At 40.0% G+C, this 20,905-nt stretch overlaps 1 protein-coding gene across 6 annotated transcripts in view; it reads left to right on the top strand.

Annotated features, from left to right (window-relative positions):
• Positions 1-20,905, top strand: part of Hecw1 (HECT, C2 and WW domain containing E3 ubiquitin protein ligase 1) — a 247,825-nt gene that overhangs the window by 94,412 nt on the left and 132,508 nt on the right. The gene's annotated exons all lie outside the window — the stretch shown is intronic.

Below are 20,905 nucleotides of genomic sequence, written 5' to 3'. Positions count from 1 at the left end.
TGTAATCAAATGCACTGTGATGATCCTTTAAACATTATAGTCAAGAGTTTCACTGGGCCATAGGTAATTATGCAACAATTAATATGGGTACTTGACTATATGCCTTAGGATAAGAACAATGCATTTTCTTTATTCAGAGTCAGGGACTCTGTAAGGATATACAGCAAATAGAATGGGCCTTTTTCTCTTGTTTCTAAAGGCTTATCATGGAGGATACTGTCAACCAACTTCTCTCAGAATTTCTGCCAAATCCCTTCCTTTTCCTTTTCCTGTGCCATTGTTCCTAAAATTCCTTTCCAGGAAGAGACTAACAAATGTCTACCCCTTCTCCTAAGTTCCCAGTTACAAACACAGGCAAGGTTTTGCAAATTTTCACTCTAGAAACCAATGAGGTGAGGAGGAGTTACTTACAGGAGTGTGGGCACTCTTGCCCCCAACCGGTTGCACCTGTAAAACCTTATCCAGCAGGGATGAGCTCCCCTCTCATCAGCACGGGGCCCCAACTTCTCTAGTTAGTTCTAGCCTCTAAAGACTCTGGCACCTCTCCTAGTCTGCTTGAGTTGCCAAGCAGGGAACAGCTGGATACTCAGGTGAGAATCCCATGGCCCACTCTGCCCCTCTCTGCTGGGGCTTAAACAAGAATGACTTGGATGATCTTTTTCAAGGCAAAGGTACAGCTGAATTCCCCAAGATGGTGGTTGCTTGGCTCAGAGGACAGTCACTCAAGACTGTCATTTCCTTGTGATTATAGCCCTTTTCAGGAACTGCTGCTCATATTTTCTAGTCAGTGTGTGTCATAATTTACACCGCATGCTTTCCCTGAGTTCACTTCCTAAGAGGTAGGTGAGATAATTGTTCCTGTTTCAAATGAGAAGGAGCTGGGCTACTCAGGCTGGAATGGATGCTACAAAGTTTTGGTTGATGAGTGAGAAGTAGTGTTTCAACTATGACACATCTCTGAGTTAGAATCCCTAACTACTAGATCCTTGAATTGCTTTGGTAATTTGATTTAGTTGGGCATTAAGAGAAGCTTTGATAAAGAAAAAATAAATGCTTATATTGCACATTACTTTGGAAATTTACTAAGTACAACCATCTGTATTTAGCTAGTTCTTGAATTAACCATGTAGGAAAAGGAATAGAGCCCCTGTTGCTTGATGTGTGTTGGTTGGTGAAGTGAGCAAGAATGTGAGGCTTTGCTCACACACAGGTGATTCTCTTCTGCCACATTGCTGCTCTCTCATACACAGGGTGACTTTCTTCATTAGATAGCTATGCCTACTGAGGGAACCCTAAAGCCAAGTTATCTTTAGTTAGAGGTCTTGTTCTTCTAAACACAAAGTAAAACATTCGCACCTTAAATCTAGATGTCGCTTATCTCCAAACAATCTTCCTCTTTGGAACCCTTGTTCCTTATTCTCTCTCTCTCTCTTCTTTTCTTTCTGCTGAGAAAATGGCCATCTTTGTTATATAGGGGAGGTATGTTTTGAATTAGAATTACTTGTCTATTATTAATTAATTTTTTTCATTTATTTTATACACTTACTACAGTTCCCCTCTCTCCTCTCCTCCAGTTTCTTCCCCCCACCTCCCATCTACAACCCTCACCATCCAATCCTCTGTCCCCATGCAGAAAGGGACAGGCCTCCCATGGGCGACAACAAAGTGTGGTACATCAAGTTAAGGCAGGATCAAGCTCCTCCCCCTGCATCAGGGCTGGACAAGGCAACCCAGCATGGGGAATAGGTTTCCAAAAGCCAGCTCAAGCACCAGGGACAGGTCCTGATCCCACTTTTAGGAGCCCCACAAACAGACTAAGCAACAAGTAACACAACTATCATACACATTCTGAGCCTAGGTCAGCCCCATGAAGACTCCCTAGCTGTTGGTCTAGAGTCCATGAGCTCCCACAAGCTCAGATCAGCTGTCTCTATAGGTTCCCCCATCATGACCTTGGCTCCTCCCGCCCATGCGATCCCTCCTCCCTCTCTTCAACAGGACTGCTAGAGCTTGCCCAGTGCTTGGCCGTGGATTCTGCATCTGCTTCCATCAGTTACTGGATGAAGGCTCTCTGATGATAGGTAGGGTAGGCACCCTCTCCATTATTGCTAGGAATCTTCCTTGTGGATTCTTGGGAGTTTCCCTGGCACCAGCTTTCTGGTCACATCATGACTTCTCTTTCATTACTCTCTCCCTCCGTCCCACCACAAACCCACCCAACTGGATCCCTCATACTCCCTGCCCACCCCTCCACCCCCAGTTTACCTAGGCGATCTCTTCTATTTTCCCTTCCCAGGGAAGTCCATGCATCCCTCTTTGGGCCTTCCTTGTTACCTAGCCTCTCTGGGGCTGTGGATTGTAGCACGGCTTTAGGGTTCCCTCGGTAGGGAACATTTACTACCTCCAAACTGCATGTTTAACCAAGCCTAGGCATTTAAGTCTGCACATATGGGCAGACTTCTTGATTAAAATGAAAAATTATCTGCTTCAAAAAAATTGATTAAAATGGTAATTTGTAGTAAAAACTCTACAAAAAGTACATATGAATTAAAATGAGTTGCTAAAAATAAGGAATTATTTTTTTAAAAAACTTTAGAGTTTATATCAAAACTAAAGACAAATTCTAAAAACAACACCCTACTTGTTGGAACAAGGCTCAAGAATGGAGTTGTGTGAGGAGAATTGTGAGTGCTTGTGGGAACACACCAAGAAAAAAGACAAGAGTCTTGGGATCTCCCTTTCTTTCTGGAATATGTTTTCATGTTCCTCCCAGGTACAGCAGACAGGAGTGGGTTTACTTTAGATTATTCATTACAACTGGCTATTGTTAGCTCTTTATATGCCTCTATGGGGAAAAAAAACCCTGTTTTTGCCATGTGTAGTTTGTCCTTGTGATTGTATACTTTACTCCTATGGTTCTTCTTCAACCACAGAGGGTAAGTTGTCCGATGCTCTGAATAAGGTTAGCTGTTGCATAAAGAAAAAGAAAGAAAGCCATGACTAACACCTAGAGAATGTCATATGTGTTAGGTTTAGGAAACCCTGAATGTGTACATAAGCCTGTCTACTAAACATCAGGGGACAGGCTTAACATAGTGACTCCCCTGTGCCATCACCATATCAGAGTTCTTCAGAGGCCTTGCCCTGCTCCTTTCACTCAGCATTCTCCCCAGTCTCCCTCATTGGGCACCACACCAGTCCTTTTAGTCCCCCAAGCTTTACACTGGCTCTTTGGCTGTCGAGCTACAAAGAGAAGCTTTTCTAAGGCATCAAATAGCACCTTTCAGGTGTTTCCCTGGTGTAGGGCATCCGAGTCCTTAAACCATCCTAGTTCTGGTTTCAGTGGGTATGGGTGGGGCAGGAGGAGCTGCTGCGGGATCCTGGATTCTTTAGCCAGAACATAGGATTTAGCAGAGACACACAGTTACAGAAGAAATGGTTTATTAAGAAATAGCACACTTCCAACAATTGGTCCAGAGCAGAGAGAAAAGTTAGAGGCCCAGTGAACTTATTTACAAAAGACTGGGACTTCTGAGGGATGTTTTCACAGTGCCAGCTTTCTTGGTATGTGCATTTGTGAAGGTGGGGCATATATTTCAATCCTCCTTTCTGAAAAACTATTTTTCACATATTAATTTTACTGCCACTTTTTATTGGCCTACCTCAATTCATCCCTCAGACCTGTGGTTCCAGAAATCTCGTGGGGAACTGAAGAATGATACCTACTTCTATCTACTTCATGCTGTGTAAATGTGCTGACCTTGCTGAAAAAGGACCATAAAGCTCTCTCTCTAGTCTACATATTGGACTAGAATGGACTATTTTGATCTGCTTTATGGGAATTGGAATCCCTGTGTCACAAAGAATTTATTCTGTAACTGCTCTATCTCAAAAGACTTCGATTTTTCAAGGAGGTTAAAAGCACAAGGTCTAAACAAGAGTGACATCATTGTACCAACCAGTGGTCTGCCAAAGCCAAAGAGCCAGGAAAGTCATGACCCTGTATTATACCAAGAGATTTATCCTACCTTGTTCTCAGGAGTGGAGTACCCTTGAAAAAATAAATACCTGTGGTTATATATTAAATATGTAGCACAAAGAATTCCAAGAAGAATTCTTGTTATAAATAGTAGAATAGATTTTAAAAGAAAATAGTATGAGGTTATAATCACCAAGTTTATATTATACCAACTATACTGAAAGAAATAGTGAAGAACATAAAAGGATAAAGTAAATCTACAACTACTGATATATTTATAAACATGATTCATCTATACATTTAATAAGTTAAAACTTTTTATTGTTTGAAGACAGGTTTTAATGATCCTTCAAAATATTTTTATTTATATGCATACATAAGAATCTGTATGAATTTTACAGATACCACATCTGTTCAGGAGCCTGGGGAGGACAGAAGAGGGCATAGAATCACTGGACCTGGAGTGACAGGTGGTTGTGAGCTGCCACGTGGGTGCTGAGAACCAAATCTGGTCCTCTGTAAGAGTACTAGATGCACCTAACTTCCAAGCACCTCTCCAGCCCCCACAGTGAAGGTTTAAGTCTTTTAACAGTTCTTGGATATAAGATTTCCAGACTGTATTTAAGATGTTTTTAAGGCAGTGATGACTCAGAAGGGAGAAATCACATTTCAAATAATATTTTAGTTGTTTCAGTTAGCATAGAGCAGGCCTCTGTCCACTCTGACAAAATGTCATCAGACATCAAAAGATATGTATATCTTTGACAAATATTTCTGTAGATGCTGTAGTTTATGAGCATACTAGATAGCTACATGTTTCAGAGTATCTAGAAACATTTTGCTCTTCTTGAACGACATATTAGGACTCTTGGCTACGCTTAATCTGTGAAGACTACTCTAAAACTCTCATTGTGAGCTATAAGGAACTTCAGTTAATTTAACAATTTTAATTTATGTGACCACTCATTTATAAAGTAATTGGTACCATATAAGTGATACAAAACCATTTCCACATATAGACAATGCATGTGTACATATAGCCACATAAAAAAATAGCTGGAAAAGCAAAGATTTTTGTAGCTTTAACTTATGTTTATCATCCTGCTGAAGCCAGAGTCCTGAGCAGTCGGTGCTGTCTGGCTATATGCTCTGTCCTCTTTGGCCCCAGAAGCTGAGAGGGTTGGATGCACAGCGGTCTTATGTCCTGCTGAAGCCGGAGGCCACACTTTTTAGTTAGACTCTTAATGTGATTATTAAGCAATCCTTAACCAAAACCTGCACTTCTAAAGACATGGCACATCCTAGAACTAAATAGAAAACTAGATCTAAAGTCACAGAGCCTAAACTGATTGGTTCAATTAGAGACTCAGTAGAAGCAAAAACATTGAAATAGGAGGCTTGTTATGCAGACTTGGTAACAGTTTTTCCCTTTAGAGGATAAACAGTAGAAGGTGGCCTGCTGAGATAACCCTTATTTCCTAAAAGACTCGTCCAGTCTGTTAAGAAATAGGGCGGGTTTTTTTTTCCTTTCCTTGAGACTCTCTTTGTTCTTATTGTATTGTTAGCAATACCGTATTTTATTCATGTGAAGAGACACTCTTCCACCAGGTCGCATCTAGGTTCCCTGCTGAGATATTGTAGTCATAAGAAAAGTGTCCCTTATCTAGGACAGTCAGCATGCTGGGTTAACGGTTAATGGGATTTGGGGCAACTAATCCACTTATGTATCTCCTAGCTTCCTCCTAGATCGTGTGTACAAAGAGGAGGACCAAGTATAAGTCTTTCCACCCTTCGGCCAAACCTCCCATTAACTGGTTTATACTGGGGCCAGATGATTTCAAAAACAGTATTAACCTTTTCCCCTTTAGAATAAAACTCCAGCTCTGTCCTGGAGCAGGAAATGCAAGGGCAGAGACAAGAAAGGGAGAGCCTCTGGAGGCAGAAACACGCCTCTCAGCTGGTGAGAAGTCCTCAAGACTACCTGATGTCTAGAGCATCCCCAGTTCTGTCACCCTCAGGTATCCCTGCTGAACTGAGTATAACACATGAGAGGGTGAGAACACTGGTTTGAGACCCCAGTCCTCTGGACTTATTTAGCCTAGCTGGGGTTTGAAATGAAGACTTGCATTGTCTTTCCAGAGACTAAGACCTGCAATGCTGGGATACAAGTCCCTACTACAGGCATCTCTGAAGTTATTTATTTGATCTTGGAAAAAACAAAACAAACAAAAAAAACCAGTGTCTTTTTCTTATAATGAAAAAGTTTGGTTTGCCAGGGAAGCGGCCTACCTTCATGAATATTCTGGTCTTTTTCTGGATTGCCATATACATTAAAAATACAAATAGGGCCCAGCACTCGGGAAACAGAGGCAGGCAGATCTCTGTGAGTTCGAGGCCAGCCTGGTCTAGAAGAGCTAGTTCCAGGACAGGAACCAAAAAAAGCTACAGAGAAACCCTGTCTTGAAAATCAAAAAAAAAAAAAAAAAAAAAAAAAAAATACAAATAGGGAGGTGCTTTTCTTGTTTGTTTTTTCCTCATGTTTAGGGGAGGAAAAGTCCATACCTTTAGGACTAGTACCATCTCTCTGTGCCTGAGTCTGCAGTCCATACAGATCTCAGAGAAGGTAGACAGAAGCAGAAGAAGTCAAGGAATAAAGTGATTGCTAAGAAAGGCACGGTTTCTAGGAAGATGGGGAAGCAAAGCATCCTAGGCTAACTTGAAGTTTTAGTCTTTCCGGGGGAAATACTGTGTAATGTGATGCACGATTTTGAAGTATGCCATGATGCATGAGCATGTGTGTCTGTCTGTCTGTCTTGTCTGTTTCCAACCTAAGCTTATGGGCAGAGTATTTCATCATGGGAGTCTTCAAGCACTGTGTACCATAATGTCTCTTATATACTCAATATATGCATGCAGCTCCTGTTGGGCACACCCAGGAATGAGCAGGTTTAAGAGATTAGAAAGGTGACTCCCAGCTGGCTCACCAACTAATCCTAGTAGATACTGGGGTTCAGTGGCACCCATTGGGATTTACAAGTCCTTGTTTCCTTTGCCTATGACTTTTCATGAAAAACAAATGACTATAATTCATTTCTTTTTAGAAACTATTTTAGAAGAAAATCCTAAATTTAAGCATGAGTAATGGGAATATGGAAATCAGTAATCCTAGAAAGGACAACGACCAGGAAAACCATGCCATGCTAGTTCCAGAAGAACCTTATCCTTCTGCACCAGGATGTGATCCTTTGAATTGTTTGTTGTTTACTTGTTTTTTAAGAGTTGAGTGACCCACAACCACCAGTGAATCCAGTTTCGTGGGACCCGACATTCTCTTCTAGTCTCCATGGACACCCACAAACCCACAGCAGAAATGAACACATACATACTCACAAATAAAAATAAAATAAATCTTAAGAAACAAACATAAGACTGCTCATGGTCTCAGCAGACTGAGTGTATTTGAAATCTGCATGCAGAGGCATATTGGGAGCCATTTCCCCTATACTTATTAGAAAGCTTCTAAAAATAATTGTAGCTTGGAAGAAATCCAGCAATCAGAAGAGTTGACGTCTGTCACCTTAAGTAGGAAGGGGCAAAAGCAGAAAGGGCAGCAATGTGCTGTTTTTTATTTGGATAGTAAAAATGGTCTCATTCTGCTGAGCGCTTACAGCCTCTTATGCCTGGGTCTAGGATTATTATTTCTACAAAGTGTAGTGATACGAGCGGCAGCAGGGCTGCATCCCCGGCACCCGGCCGCCCGCATGGCTTATGCCCCGAAATAATTACATGGAAACTGTATTCTTTTAAACACTGCTTGGCCCATTAGCTCCAGACTCTTATTGGCTAGCTCTTACATATTGATCTAACCCATTTCTAATATTCTGTGTAGCACCACGAGCTGGCTTACCAGGAAAGATCTTAACCTGTGTCTGTCTGGAGTGGGAGAATCATGACAACTCACTGACTCGGCTTCTTTCTCCCAGCATTCTGTTCTGTCTTATATACTCAATACATGCATGCAGCTCCTGTTGGGCACACCCAGGAATGTGTGCCTACCTAATTTTCTGTCCTATCAGGCCAAGCAGTTTTCTTTATTAGTTAACCAATGAAAGCAACAGATAAGATACAAGACCCACCTCCATCAACAGAGAAAAGCAAGAGAAGCTGAGTGATGGGGTGTTTTAGGATGTAGGGATCAATAGTCATCACTGTGTTACTTATCTTTGCTTTGGGGGAAGTTTGAGTTCTTCCATTAGCTCACAGGTGTAGGTATTCTCTGGGTCCTAGGTTACCAGGTAAGGTCCCTTGGCCTGGAGTCACTGGTTTTATCCTGGAAAAATGAACTCAGCTGGTTGGTTTCCCAGCAGAATGAAAGACATAGGGGTTCTTAGGATCACCACCTTTGAGGACCCAACCGTGTGTGTGTGTGTGTGTGTGTGTGTGTGTACATTTCTTAGAGTGGTTTACAGGGTTAATTCTCTACACTTGATTTAGGACCTCTCTTTAAAGAAGTATTGGTCTTCTTTTCTGCCACATTCTATCAGTGCCTGAACTCAACTTTTCCAGATGAGAGGAAATGAATAGTGTTTGCCAGCATTCCTATCAGAAAGCCTTGGCTGGCTAGACCCATAGAGTTGCAGAATAGTTGTGTGAAGATGTGTTGTTGTGATTCATGTAATTAAAAAGCTGAACAGCTAGTAACTAGGAGAGAAAGGGACTTCCTGCAGAGGAAGGAAGAGGAGATAATCGAGGCATACAGGAGATACCAAGGCTACACCATGGAGATATGGAACAGGTCAGACATACAGAATGGAAGAGAGGTAAAAGCCACGAGGTAGAACACAGATTAGTAAAAATGTGTGTTAATTTAAGTTATAAGGCTTGTGGGGAAAGCCTAAGCCAATGGACAAGCTTTCATAATTAATAGGTCTCCATGTTGTTGTTTGTGAGCTGGTAGTCCAAAGGAAAGTCTGACTACACCATAGTCCAAGGTGAGACTCTAAGGGCTGTTTGCCTTCTGTCCACGGGTGATAGATGTGACCCTTTGCCAGTTTCCCCATACCTTTATCACCTAGGGAACCTTGGCCACTGCCTCATATCTAGGTAACTCTACCACTAGAATTTTCCCAACAGGAAGAAGCATTTTTGGCACTGCCTTTACTGTCTTTCTTACACCCTGTTCTAATAACTGTTGGAGTGTCATTCTGAGTCAACACCCCAGAAGACCAGAACCAGAGCTACTAACACAAATCAAGCCATGGCCCTCTATGAAAATCTATCATTTTCTTTCTAAGTAAGTGCATTTATAAAAGGCCTGAACTGTGCTATAAATATTATACGTATCTTTTCTCACCTAAAAGAAATTGTACTTCTATCTAAAACCAGAGAAGGCAGAGGAAGAGACACGTGTGGAACTCAAGGCTTTTAGCTATTTTCTAATGGCAGCATAAAACATGTGTGTCATCTAACTGTTTTGTGTAAGCACTGTAGAATGAATTATTTTTGTTAGGCAAAGGAATTGCATCTCTATAGGCAGTCATAGATGCCTCTTTTCTTGTACTGTTGAGTTTAAGTCTTTTTTCTTTGTCAGCAAGAATGAGATGTTCCTTTGCATGGCTTTTTGTCTTCCTCTACTGCCTGTATGCATTGGGCAGAATTCTTAGAGAATGGAGCATTGCTGATATTCTGCACTATCATACAGTGCATCACCCATGTCATTGCTGAGTTAACACGTGCAGCTATGCTTCCTCAATGCAGGTTCTTGTTTACACCACTTCAGACATCAAAGGACTGTTTTCATGACCACCATAGTGTATGGATGATCAGTGTGTATTTATTTCCCCCCTTTTTTTTGTTTTTTTTTTTTAAATCCTGATTGCAAAATAAAAGATTAAGAAGTATTTTGTTCTTTCAATGTCCAAATAGAGACTGTCTTGGTCCAAAGAAGTCTCGTGGATGATTAATAATTAAACGTCATACCCTGGAATCAGGATCCAGTATCACAGCTCAGTCCGCCTTAGATTATTTGGATTGAGGCATGAACCGATTACTCATTATTCACCCAGAAACTACTTATTCAGTGTTTCCTTTGTCTCCCACACAGTCACTGTATTAAGGATACGACTTTAAGCAAACAGATCTCTGCCTTAGCAGGCATTTTATTATACTGAGGGAAAGCTGTTAGAGCATTTTAGAGTAAACAGTACGGAACATTTTGTAAAGACTGGAAGCACCAATGAGAAAAGGCAAGGCAGAACCGTGGTCCCTCTGGTACTGCAAAAAAAAAAAAAAAATATATATATATATATATATATAGCCGAGTGTTCACCAAGTCTGTGTTTGTCTCAGAGCGGTAACTTTACTTGAACTAGTGAGGTTTTTAAGATTCCATTTGTTTGATGCCTTTATTTATGAAAAGATAATTTTTAATAAAATTCAAAGTCTTGGTTTCTTTTAGGGAAAAGGCAAAAAGAAAGCTCTTGCAGTTGTTGCTGGCCATGATTGGCAGGAGCTGGGCCCGGAGGACCTTGTGAGGTTAGAGAATATGGAGTTTGAATGAGAAATGTACCCAAATACAGTTGGCTCAGATATTTAAACACTTGGTCTTCAGTTGGCGGTGCTGTCTGGGGAGGCAGTGCAGCCTTGCTGGAGGAAATACATCACTGAGAGCGGGCTCTGAGTTCGCAATCTCACCACATTTCAGTTTTCTCTCTGCTTTGTGTTTGTGGTTGAAAATGTGATCTTTCGGTTTCTTGCTCATTGCTGTGCCTCATCACCACGATGGACTCTTATCCCTCAGGAACCATAAACCAAATTAATTCTTTTTTCTGTAAATCTTGGTCATTGTATCTTTATCACATTCATGAAAAAGTAACTGATACAGAGGATTATTTGGCTTCCAAAAATCTGTACCTACAGCTTCACCTCCCTGCTGGCCTTAGAAGGTGACCCTTGTCTATTTTGATGGCATTTTTACAATAACTGATTTCCTCTATCTGGACGGTGAGTCAGTGTAGGTCTCCTCCTTCATAGAAGATGCTCGTGGTATTTTTTCCCTCTTCTGAGTCTATCTGCCAATCGCATTTTAGAGATTTGACTCTCCTTGAGGGTTACAAGGAACCATAAGGTACCAAGTTATCACAGCCACAGGCTAAGTTTCCTGGGGGAAAAAAAAAAGTAAGCCCTGTTTTCATAATCACTGTTGTTTTTACATTCATTAATAGGACAGAAGACTCAGTGTGGATTTGTAAAATTGTATTTATTCCTATTTGCCACCATCACAGATCTAAATATAAAATGTGCTCCTGGAAATACAGGTTCATTACACTCCTACCTCATTAAAATGTCAGCCTATTCTCTGGTTATTTCATCTTTTCTGGTACAATTCTATCCATAAAATTATTCTTAGTCTCCTGTTCTCAAATGTAATTAGCTAAACGACATTATGATCTCCCAATTACTGTCTACCTCATTTCTACATGTCTTCTCAATGTTCAGGATGTAATCACAACAACAACTACGTCAATGACATCTTAGCTAGACTCTGTGCTCCCTACGATACATTCTTTGGCACCCTGGGCTCACATTAACAATGTACCAGCATCCAGCATGTCACCCCCCCCTCGTCTCAGCTAGCTCAAACAATGTTGGTGTAGTGTTAGCTCACCTGATCTAACATACTGAATATTTCCAGTGGCACATAACCATCATTGCTGCATTCTGATGATCCTATTCTAAGCAATGCTTAACTCTAGTTTTACTTAAACAGTTTTCCCTATTCCATAGTAAATAATAGATTCTTTGCCATGCTTTCTTCCTATTGCATGTCTTCCTTTATTTCAGAAGTACGCTTGGGTGTTGTCTGCAGATTTTTTTTTTTGCCCCAGTCACTGTACCTATCAGTGAGAAAATACTTGGCCCTCACTCCCAATGCTGTGCTTAATTTTTCTAAGGCTGAGTTTCTTTACAGCTGTTCTTGTACTATAAGTCACTACATTCGAGACTCAACATCTTTTGCAACATGTGAGAGCTAAGAAAGGGTTGGAAACATAGACTCCAGAGTACAAACCAGCAATCATAAATTACTACCTACAATTTAAAATGACTTTAGGAAACTAATATGAACATTTGAGTTGGAAAAGTGTTTGTTAATACCCAGTGTCAGTCTGTTTCCTGGCTTTCTCTATGTTAGACATACTATACTGTAAAACTTCTATCAGTAATCTATGGATATTCTCTGACTGTTGGTTGTGAGTTCCCAAAGTCAGATATATACACATTCATCTTGTAAACTTTTATCTTTGGTAGTGAGACTGTTTGGCTATATTTTACTATGCCCTTAGCACTGTAATGTCAGTAGAAAATTCAATAATTATAAGATCCTAAATAAATAGTCATAACTGGAAAAGTAAACCCACACTACAGTTTTAAAATAGAAACATGGAAAAAAACAAAGTGATTGCTATTTAGTTGTATAGACTTTGAATATCTAGTAAGATAGTACAGAAATTGCTAAGAAACAAGCAATAATCCCCTAATGCAGAGTCTACTTCTACCCATATTTTCTTGGGAAAGCCTCAGCCCTGTCTTTCATAATCTTGTCTATGCAATAAACTCCCTACATTTTTAGTTGCCATGATTTACTTATAGAGAGGTTGTACTCTAGCTTTGTGTCAAGACATCTGCATTTAAAAATAATCCACAGGTCCCATGGGTCTCCTTTTCTTCATTGAAGGTGGTAATTATATTCATTGCTTTCTTCATTGCTGTCAGAAGCTATTAAATGGGAAAGGATTCATTTCAGCTCATAGTTTCAGTCCATCATGGCAATGATGTCATGGCAGAGTTGATGATCACTGGAGCTCATGGCAGAGGCTCCTCTCATGTTTGTGACTCAGGGCTAAAGAGTAAATGAAAAGGCCGGGCGGTGGTGGCGCACGCCTTTAATCCCAGCACTTGGGAGGCAGAGGTAGGCGGATCTCTGTGAGTTCGAGACCAGCCTGGTCTACAAGAGCTAGTTCCAGGACAGGCTCCAAAGCCACAGAGAAACCCTATCTCGAAAAAAAAAAAAAAAAAAAAAAAAGAGTAAATGAAAAGTGCCTAGATAGTTTAAAGTTCCTCATCCCAGGGAGCTACGTCTTCCAGACAGTCCCTGAAAATGAAAGGTTCCACAGACTTCCAAAAAGTAGCACCACTAGATGAGGACCCAGGGTTCAAGAATGTGAAACTACAGAAGACATTTCATTTAAACTATAACAATAAAAGAGTAACTTCTTCAAGTTCTTCATTAAGCAAAAGTATTAGTGGAAATATTTTTGCTACATATACATATATAAAGAAAATCTAAATGAAATTACCAAATAATGGGGGAGGCAGAGTCCCAACTGGCCATATTTGACCCAATCATTGTTGAAATATCAGTGATGATAGTGATGATGACACAGCAGGTTTAAGTTTCCCATCGTCTGTATAAGCTCAGACATAACTGTATTAGTCAGGGTTCTCTAAAGAAACAGAGCTACTGATGGAATGAGCATATATACATACATGATTTACTGTATTCTAGCACTCCTTCATGTTAAAAGTACTAGGATATAAGGGACATACTAAAAATAACAAAGGAAGCTTACAGCAAGCCCATAGTCACAATCAACTTAAATGGAGAGAAGCTCAAAACAATTCTATCAAAATCAGAAACAAAACATGGTTGTCCACTCTCTCCATACCAATTCAATAAAGTACTTGCAGTCAGTTAGAACAATAAGACAACTGAAAGATATCAAAAAGATACAAATTGGAAAGAAAGAAGTCAAAGAACATTTATTTGCATATGATGTGATATTATAATAAGGAACCTTAAAAATTCTATTAGGGAATTCGTACAGCTAATAAACACTTTCAGCAAAGTCACTGGATACAAAATTAACTCACAAAAATTAACAGCCTTTCTATATTCACTTGACAAAAGGAATGAAAAAGAAATCAGGTAAGCAACACCTTTCCCAATAGTTTCATCAAATAATATAAAATATCTTGGGTAGCTCTACCCAAGCAAGTAAAAGACTTGTATGATCAAAACATCAAATCATTGAAGAAAGAAATTGAAGACGACATCAGAAAATGGAAAGATGTCCCATGCTCATGGATCGATAGGATTAACATAGTACAATGACCATCCTACCAAAAGCAACTTACAGATTCCGTGAAAACCCCATCAAAATTCCAACACAATTCTTCACAAATCTTTAGAGGACAATTCTCAGCTTCACATGAAAATACAAAAAAATAATTATGAATAATAAAAGAACTTCTGGGGGTCTCACCATCCTTGATTTCATGTACTACAACATGATATCAGCACAAACAGACATGTTGACTGATGAAGAACCAGATATTAATCTACACACCCATAGATGCCTAAGTTTTGATAAAGATGCCAGATAAACACACTGGAAAAAAAGACAATATCTTCAACAAAAGGCACTGGTCAAACTGAATGGCTACATGTAGAAGAATGCAAATAGATCACTATCACCTTGCATAAAACTCAACTCCAGATGGATTCAAGACCTCAATATAAAGCCATATATGTTGATTTTAATAGAAGAGAAGGTGGGGAATAAGCCTTGTAATCATTTGGCACAGAAGAAAAATGGTTTATGAACAGAACACCATTAGCACAGGAACTAAGATCAACAATTAATAAATGGGACCTCATGAAACTGAGATGTTTCTGCAAAGCACAAGGTCGTTCTCACAAAGTGGCAGCCAACAGAACTGTAGTTGGCGGAAAAGATTTTCACCAACTACACATCCAACAGAGGGCTGTTATTCAAAATGTATAAAGAACTAAAAAAAATACTAGATATGAAAACAAATAACCCAATTAAAAAACAGGGCACAGATCTAAATAGAAAATTCTCAGTAGAGGAAACTCAAATGGCTGAGAAACACTTAAGGAAACATTCTACATCCTTAGCCACCAGAAACATAAAAGCAAAACTACTCTGAGATTTCACCTTACACCTGTCAGTGGCTAAGATCAGTAATAAGTGACACTTCGTGCTGGTGAGGATGTGGAACAAGGAGAACACTCCTCCATTGCTGGTAGGAAAGCAAACTTATACAGCTACTGTGGAAAGCAGTGTGGGAGTTCCTCAGGAAGATGGGAATCAAGCTACCTCAAGATCCAGCTATACCACCCTTGGGCAAATACCCAAAGGATACTTCATTTTACCGCAAAGATACTTCCTCAACCATGTTCATTGCTGCCATATTCACAATAACCTTTAAAATAAACCTATGAGGTGGTTTGTATATGAGTCTGTTTAGAAGCTCAACCACATAAATTGTCAGAATAAATCAGATTCTTTGGCTATGACTACCAGTGGCTATAAAAATAAGTATGGTTTTATTCTTTTTGAAACTCTGTTAAAGTTGTTCAGTGACTTTTTAATGGAATTATTGCCTGGTGGCATGATTCTATTTTCCTAGCCGTTCCAGAAATACCTGAAGTTGCATATGAAGACTCTCCTTAGTAAGTTACAGCAGAGAGTTTAACTGAAATCTACAGAAACCACTCGTGAGAAACATATAGTCTGAAAATATTGTATTCACAGGAACCTCAGCAAATTTCTTTTCCTCCCTACTGTTCCTTTTACTCAGAGAAAGGGACAGGTCTGCACTTGCACTGGAGCACAATGTATGAGAGTGTGTGGGGCCAGGAATTCCTCCCAACTCCACCTGAATGGAATAGCCATTTCCCCTCATCACTTTCTCCACTGGTCCTATGCAGAAAAGACAAGCTCGCCCTGCTTGTTGTTGCTGCTGCTGCTGGGGATTTTATTATTTTGGTTTGGTTTGGTTTTAAGAAAAACACGGGTCAAACTGTGCTATGCCATCTTGTTGTCGCTGAGGTCACTTACATACCTAAACCTTTGAGTATCTAGAAGAAAGGGTGCTTAGTTAACTTTCTGCACTAGTTACCACCTCGGTGGCTCCTCTCTATCCTATTTCCTGTTGTTCATAAAGAATTAATTTGTCTTTCCTCATGGAACTGCACACAATCCTCTCTTTACAATCATTCCCCATTTCATTTATTTATTTATTTTTTCATTAAAAAATTTACACTTCCTCCCCTTCTCCCATTCCCTTCCCACTCCCCCACTCACTCTCCCCCTCCCCCTCCCTCCTTAAGTGAGGGCAGAGTACCCAGCCCTGTGGGAAGTCCAAGGCCCTCCCCCCTCCATCCAGGCCTAGGAAGGTGTGCATACAAATAGACTAGGGTCCCAAAAAGCCAGTACATGCAGCAGAAACAAGTCCCAGTGCCTTTATTAATGGCTTCTCAGTTCGCCCCCACTAGCAGCCACATTCAGAGTCTGGTTTGATCACATGCTTGTTCAGTCCCAGTCCAGCTGGCCTTGGTGAGCTCCCATTAGATCAGTCCCACCATCTCAGTGGGTGGACCAACCCCTCATTTCTTTACTTACTATTTCTTTACTCTAGTCAAATATAAAAATTTACCATTCTGAGCTTTAACAATCACAATAGTCTAGTCAGTAAATAAACTAACACTAAAAAATAAAACAGAAAACACAGACCTCTGTATTATTTAAGAATGTGGGTATCTAAAAGCTCAATGTCTATACTTACTGCAATCCAACAAAGCAGTCTATTTATCTTGATTCTGTATTTGGAATCCTATTTGTATGCAAGAACTTTTGAAATAAAATCAGTTGGAGAGTCAAGTACTGTTTTAATTACTGGGCTATTTTATTTGACAACTTTATTTACCATTGTATAATGGGAGAATGTTTCTAACAAATATACATTACTTAGTATATGTTTCTTATTCATAAATATCTATGGAATGGCTACTCTAGTCCAGACAATGTGATGAGTGCATGAGATGAAACAATGAGCCAATTAGCCCCAAGTGTCTCTGTGTGCTAATGAAAGAGAAAACTTGCTTAAGTTATAACAGTCATGGATAAAATGACAGGACTACCTTCCTACAACCACATGCCTGCGGGGGGGGGGACATCTTTACCTAAAATGGAGTTCAAGAACTTTGACAATTTGAAACATGATTTGTAGCTAGTCAATAAAAGAGAAAGGTTCAAGCTCATGGAAACCTATGAACTCTGAATCAACAGCTTTGGAGTCTCCATGAGACGGAACTAGGCCCTTCATGTATGGGAGACAGTGGCGGAACTTGGACAGAGGGGCCCCTGCCAGTAGGACCAAGATCTATCACTGGTGCATGAGCTAGTTTCTTAGAGTCCATCCCCTACGGTCAGGTGCCATGCAGGGGCGGGGGATTGGTCCTGCTCCAACTTAAGGTGTCAGACTTTGTTGACGTCCCATGGGAGCCTTTACCTGTTGGGAGGAGTGGGTGAGAGGTGGGCTGGGGGGAGGGGAGCGAGGAGGGCCGGAAGAAGGAGTGGGAGGAAAAACTGGTTGGAATGTAAAATGAAATTAAAATATTAATTAAAAAAATTTCACTAGCCATGCAGTAGTGGTGCACACCTTTAATCCCAGCTCTGGAGAGGCAGTGGCAGGTAGATCTCTGTGAGCTCAAGGCCAGCCTGGTCTACAGAGCAAGTTCCAGGACAGGCTCCAAAGCTACACAGAGAAACCCTGTCTCAAAAAACCAAAGAGGGAAAAAAATTCCACTAGGGATCTGAGAAAAGAGTTCATTTTCCTTATTATGAAAAGTGGTACTTCCAAATAACTCTTAATTATTTAATATGAAGAGATGTGGATACTAAAACAAAACAATGTTTATCATCTCTAAAAATATCTTTTCAATCTTTGCTATGTCCTATGCATTAGCTCCTATAAATAGCTGTATTTTGGCTCACTGCTTCTCATCCATGGCCAATTGCTATTTCAGTTATACCACACTCTAGGTTCAGAGTAATCTCTCCTAAATATTTTAATGTCTTTATGGGAATGGACAAAGACGACTGTTTTCTTTGTAAATATGTAAAATAGAGACTGTGAATAGTTAGCACGTGGGTCATAAAACAGTATTCAGCAAATGAGGTCTCACTGAACAGTAGGAAAAGAATTCTGGATTGAGCTGCATAAATATACACCAATAAAAGATGAACTGCAAGTCATTTCTCCTGGTGAGTAATACGGCGAAATACTGGAATTAGTAAGTAGCACATTAGCCTCAAGTGTACCAAGGGAGTGATAATTAAAATCTACTATGCTAAAAATTATTGCCCAGAATAAAAACTTGGGTTTTTTGTCTCTTCTCACCCAGTAATTTCCTCCATTTCTCCAAGCCTGTCTAGACAGACAGATAATATATTGAAAATCGTTTTTGGCCTCTATTTATGTCAAGTAAGAAGGCTTAAATTCAATGATCAACAATTGATAGAAAAATAAAAAAGTAAAAGGAATACCTGCCCTCTTCCCATTTCAAAATCAACAACATTATATTAATTAATGTTGAACATTTCCTTATCTTCTCCACCACACGTTTATTCTCTGAGGCTTAACTGATCTGTGAGTTGTGAGCAAAAAGATAAATCCTTTTTTATGATCCAATCTTCTGGTCTGTATCTCTTATTAGGGAGTTGAGATCACTAATATTAAGAATGGTTATTGAGCAATGTGTGTAATCCCTATCATTTTGTGACTTTTTTTTATATTCTATTGGACCTCCTTCGATTGAGTTTCTGAAATTGATTATTTGTACCTTGTGCTGTATTGTGTGTATTTAATCCTCCCTTCAGATGTAAATGTTTCTTCTATATCATTTGTAGAGCTTGCTTAGAGGTCATAAATTCCTTAAATATCTTTTTATTGTGGAAAAAAATTTCCCTTCCATTCTGACTGGCAGTTTTTCTGTGCATAGCATCCTGGGTTGGCATTCCTAGTCTCTTATAACTTCTCTATCATTGATCCAGTCCCTTATAGCTGTGATGGCCTCCATTGAAAGGTCAGATTCTGATGGACCCACATCTGTATGTGAATTGATCTTTCTCTCTTGCCACATTGGAGACCCTTTTCTTTTCCTGTACATTCAGGGTTTGTGTCTATTATATGGCATAGGATGTTTCTTTTCTGACCCTGTATATTTGGTGTTCTGTATGCCTCTTGGATCTTATTAAGATTTTCTTTCCACAAATTAAAAAAAAAATTTCCTATTATTTTTTAAAATATTTTCTGTGCCTCTGAGTTGGATATTTTTTCTTCTACAACTATTATTCATTGGTTTGGTCTTTTTAAAGTGTTCAGAGTTCCTGTATGTTCCATTCTTTTTTGTTGGTGGTGGTTTTGCTTTTGGGGTTTTTGTTTTGTTTTGTTGGATTTGACATTTTCTTTGATTTAGTGATCCAATTCCTCTAACTTCTCTTTAAGTCCTGATATTCTCTCTCCTTGCAATGTATTGGCAAGGCTTTATTATGAATTTTTGTTTGAATTTTTGAGTTTTTTCCTTTTTAGTTTTATTTAATTTTTGGTTTTTTGGTAGGGTTTCTGCGTCATCATTACATTCTGTTTCTGTACCTTGAATTGTTTTAGTATTTATTCAACTGTTTTGTTTTTGCAGTCTTCTTTCTAGCTGTTATTTATATCCTCTTTGAATTCTTTAATCTTGTTTATTGTTGCTATTTGAGATCATTCTTACACTTCATCAAAGCTGCTTTTCTTGGGGGGCCTTACTATAGGAGTATTAGTTTTTGGTGGAAGCTCATTGTTTTGGTTACTTGTCCTTTTGTAATTGTGATGAGACCCAGGCGTCTGGAGTTACTTCACTGGTACTCTTTCCTGGTATGAAAATCTTGTCCCTCTTTTGTTGACTGGGTATTTGAAGCTGTTTCTTCTTACACAAACTTGTCAATAATTGACAAGGTGTATGGAGCTTAAGGTTCAGTCTTTGGGCAACCCATCTTGGCGTTCAAATGGGGTTTCAGGAGTAGACCCAGCTCAGCTCAGGTTAAGTGAGGTTCCACAGCACAGGAGCAGTGAGAGATTCTGTAGTCAGAGGGTTCTCACAGTAATTTTTCAGGAGTCTAAGAGGAAGCTGTCAGGATGTTTCTTCAGGTAATGATTCTAATGGAGTTGGTGATTTGGGTTTAGCATTTCTTACCTCATTTGGGGGGCTGGGGTGGGGCTGGAAGGCAAGTGTGAGACTTAGGTCTTCTGGAAAGTTGAAAAGGTAGATGGGGTTTCTAGCATTAGTTGAGAGCCAGGGATGGGAGCAAGGGCACTCTGGCAGAGGTGGGTGGGGATAGTAGCATGAGTTGGGCCTCTCTACCTCATAAGTATATTAAGAAAATGGAGCAAAAAGGCAGGGTGATATGAGGCCTTAAGCAATTCACAGTGGTGGGGAGCTGTTGTGGGTCTAGTGCCTCTTCTGAGACAGAAGTGGTGCCCAGTAGTATGCCTAGAGAAGGGACCAAGTATGTGCACCTAGGATGAGTGGGGTTGGTAGGGTGGGTGGAGTTGGGTTGTGGGGTGAGGAGCCTAGACTCACCAGCTACAGATGGGAGTTAGTGGGCTCTGGCAGGTGGGCGGCTGTTATCAATGTGAATTGAGCTTCCCTATCTGACAGATAGATGTATGCAGAGATGGTGGCAGATATTGGAGCCACATCTGAACAGGGCTTGCAAAACAATTTTTTCACTAATTTTGAAAAACATTTTTGATTTAGAGGCAGATGTGTGTGTTTATAGTATGCATGTGTGTAAGCATATGCCTGATGTGTGGGTGGGTGTGCATACTTACACACTCACATGCAGAGGCCAGAGCAGGACATTGGTTGTCTTCTATTGACTGCCATCTTGCCCAGACACAGGTCTCTCACTGAAACAGAGACTCTCAGTTTTGTTTAGATTGATTAGCCAGTATTTAACGCATGTCATGCTCTTTTTATGTGGGGTGAGTGTGTGTATGTGTGTCTGTGAGTGT

Source organism: Chionomys nivalis, chromosome 13 (genome assembly GCF_950005125.1).
Source record: "Chionomys nivalis chromosome 13, mChiNiv1.1, whole genome shotgun sequence".
Taxonomy (NCBI): Eukaryota; Metazoa; Chordata; class Mammalia; order Rodentia; family Cricetidae; genus Chionomys; species Chionomys nivalis.
Note: the sequence above shows the minus strand (reverse complement) of the source record. Positions and strands in the feature narration are given on the sequence as shown.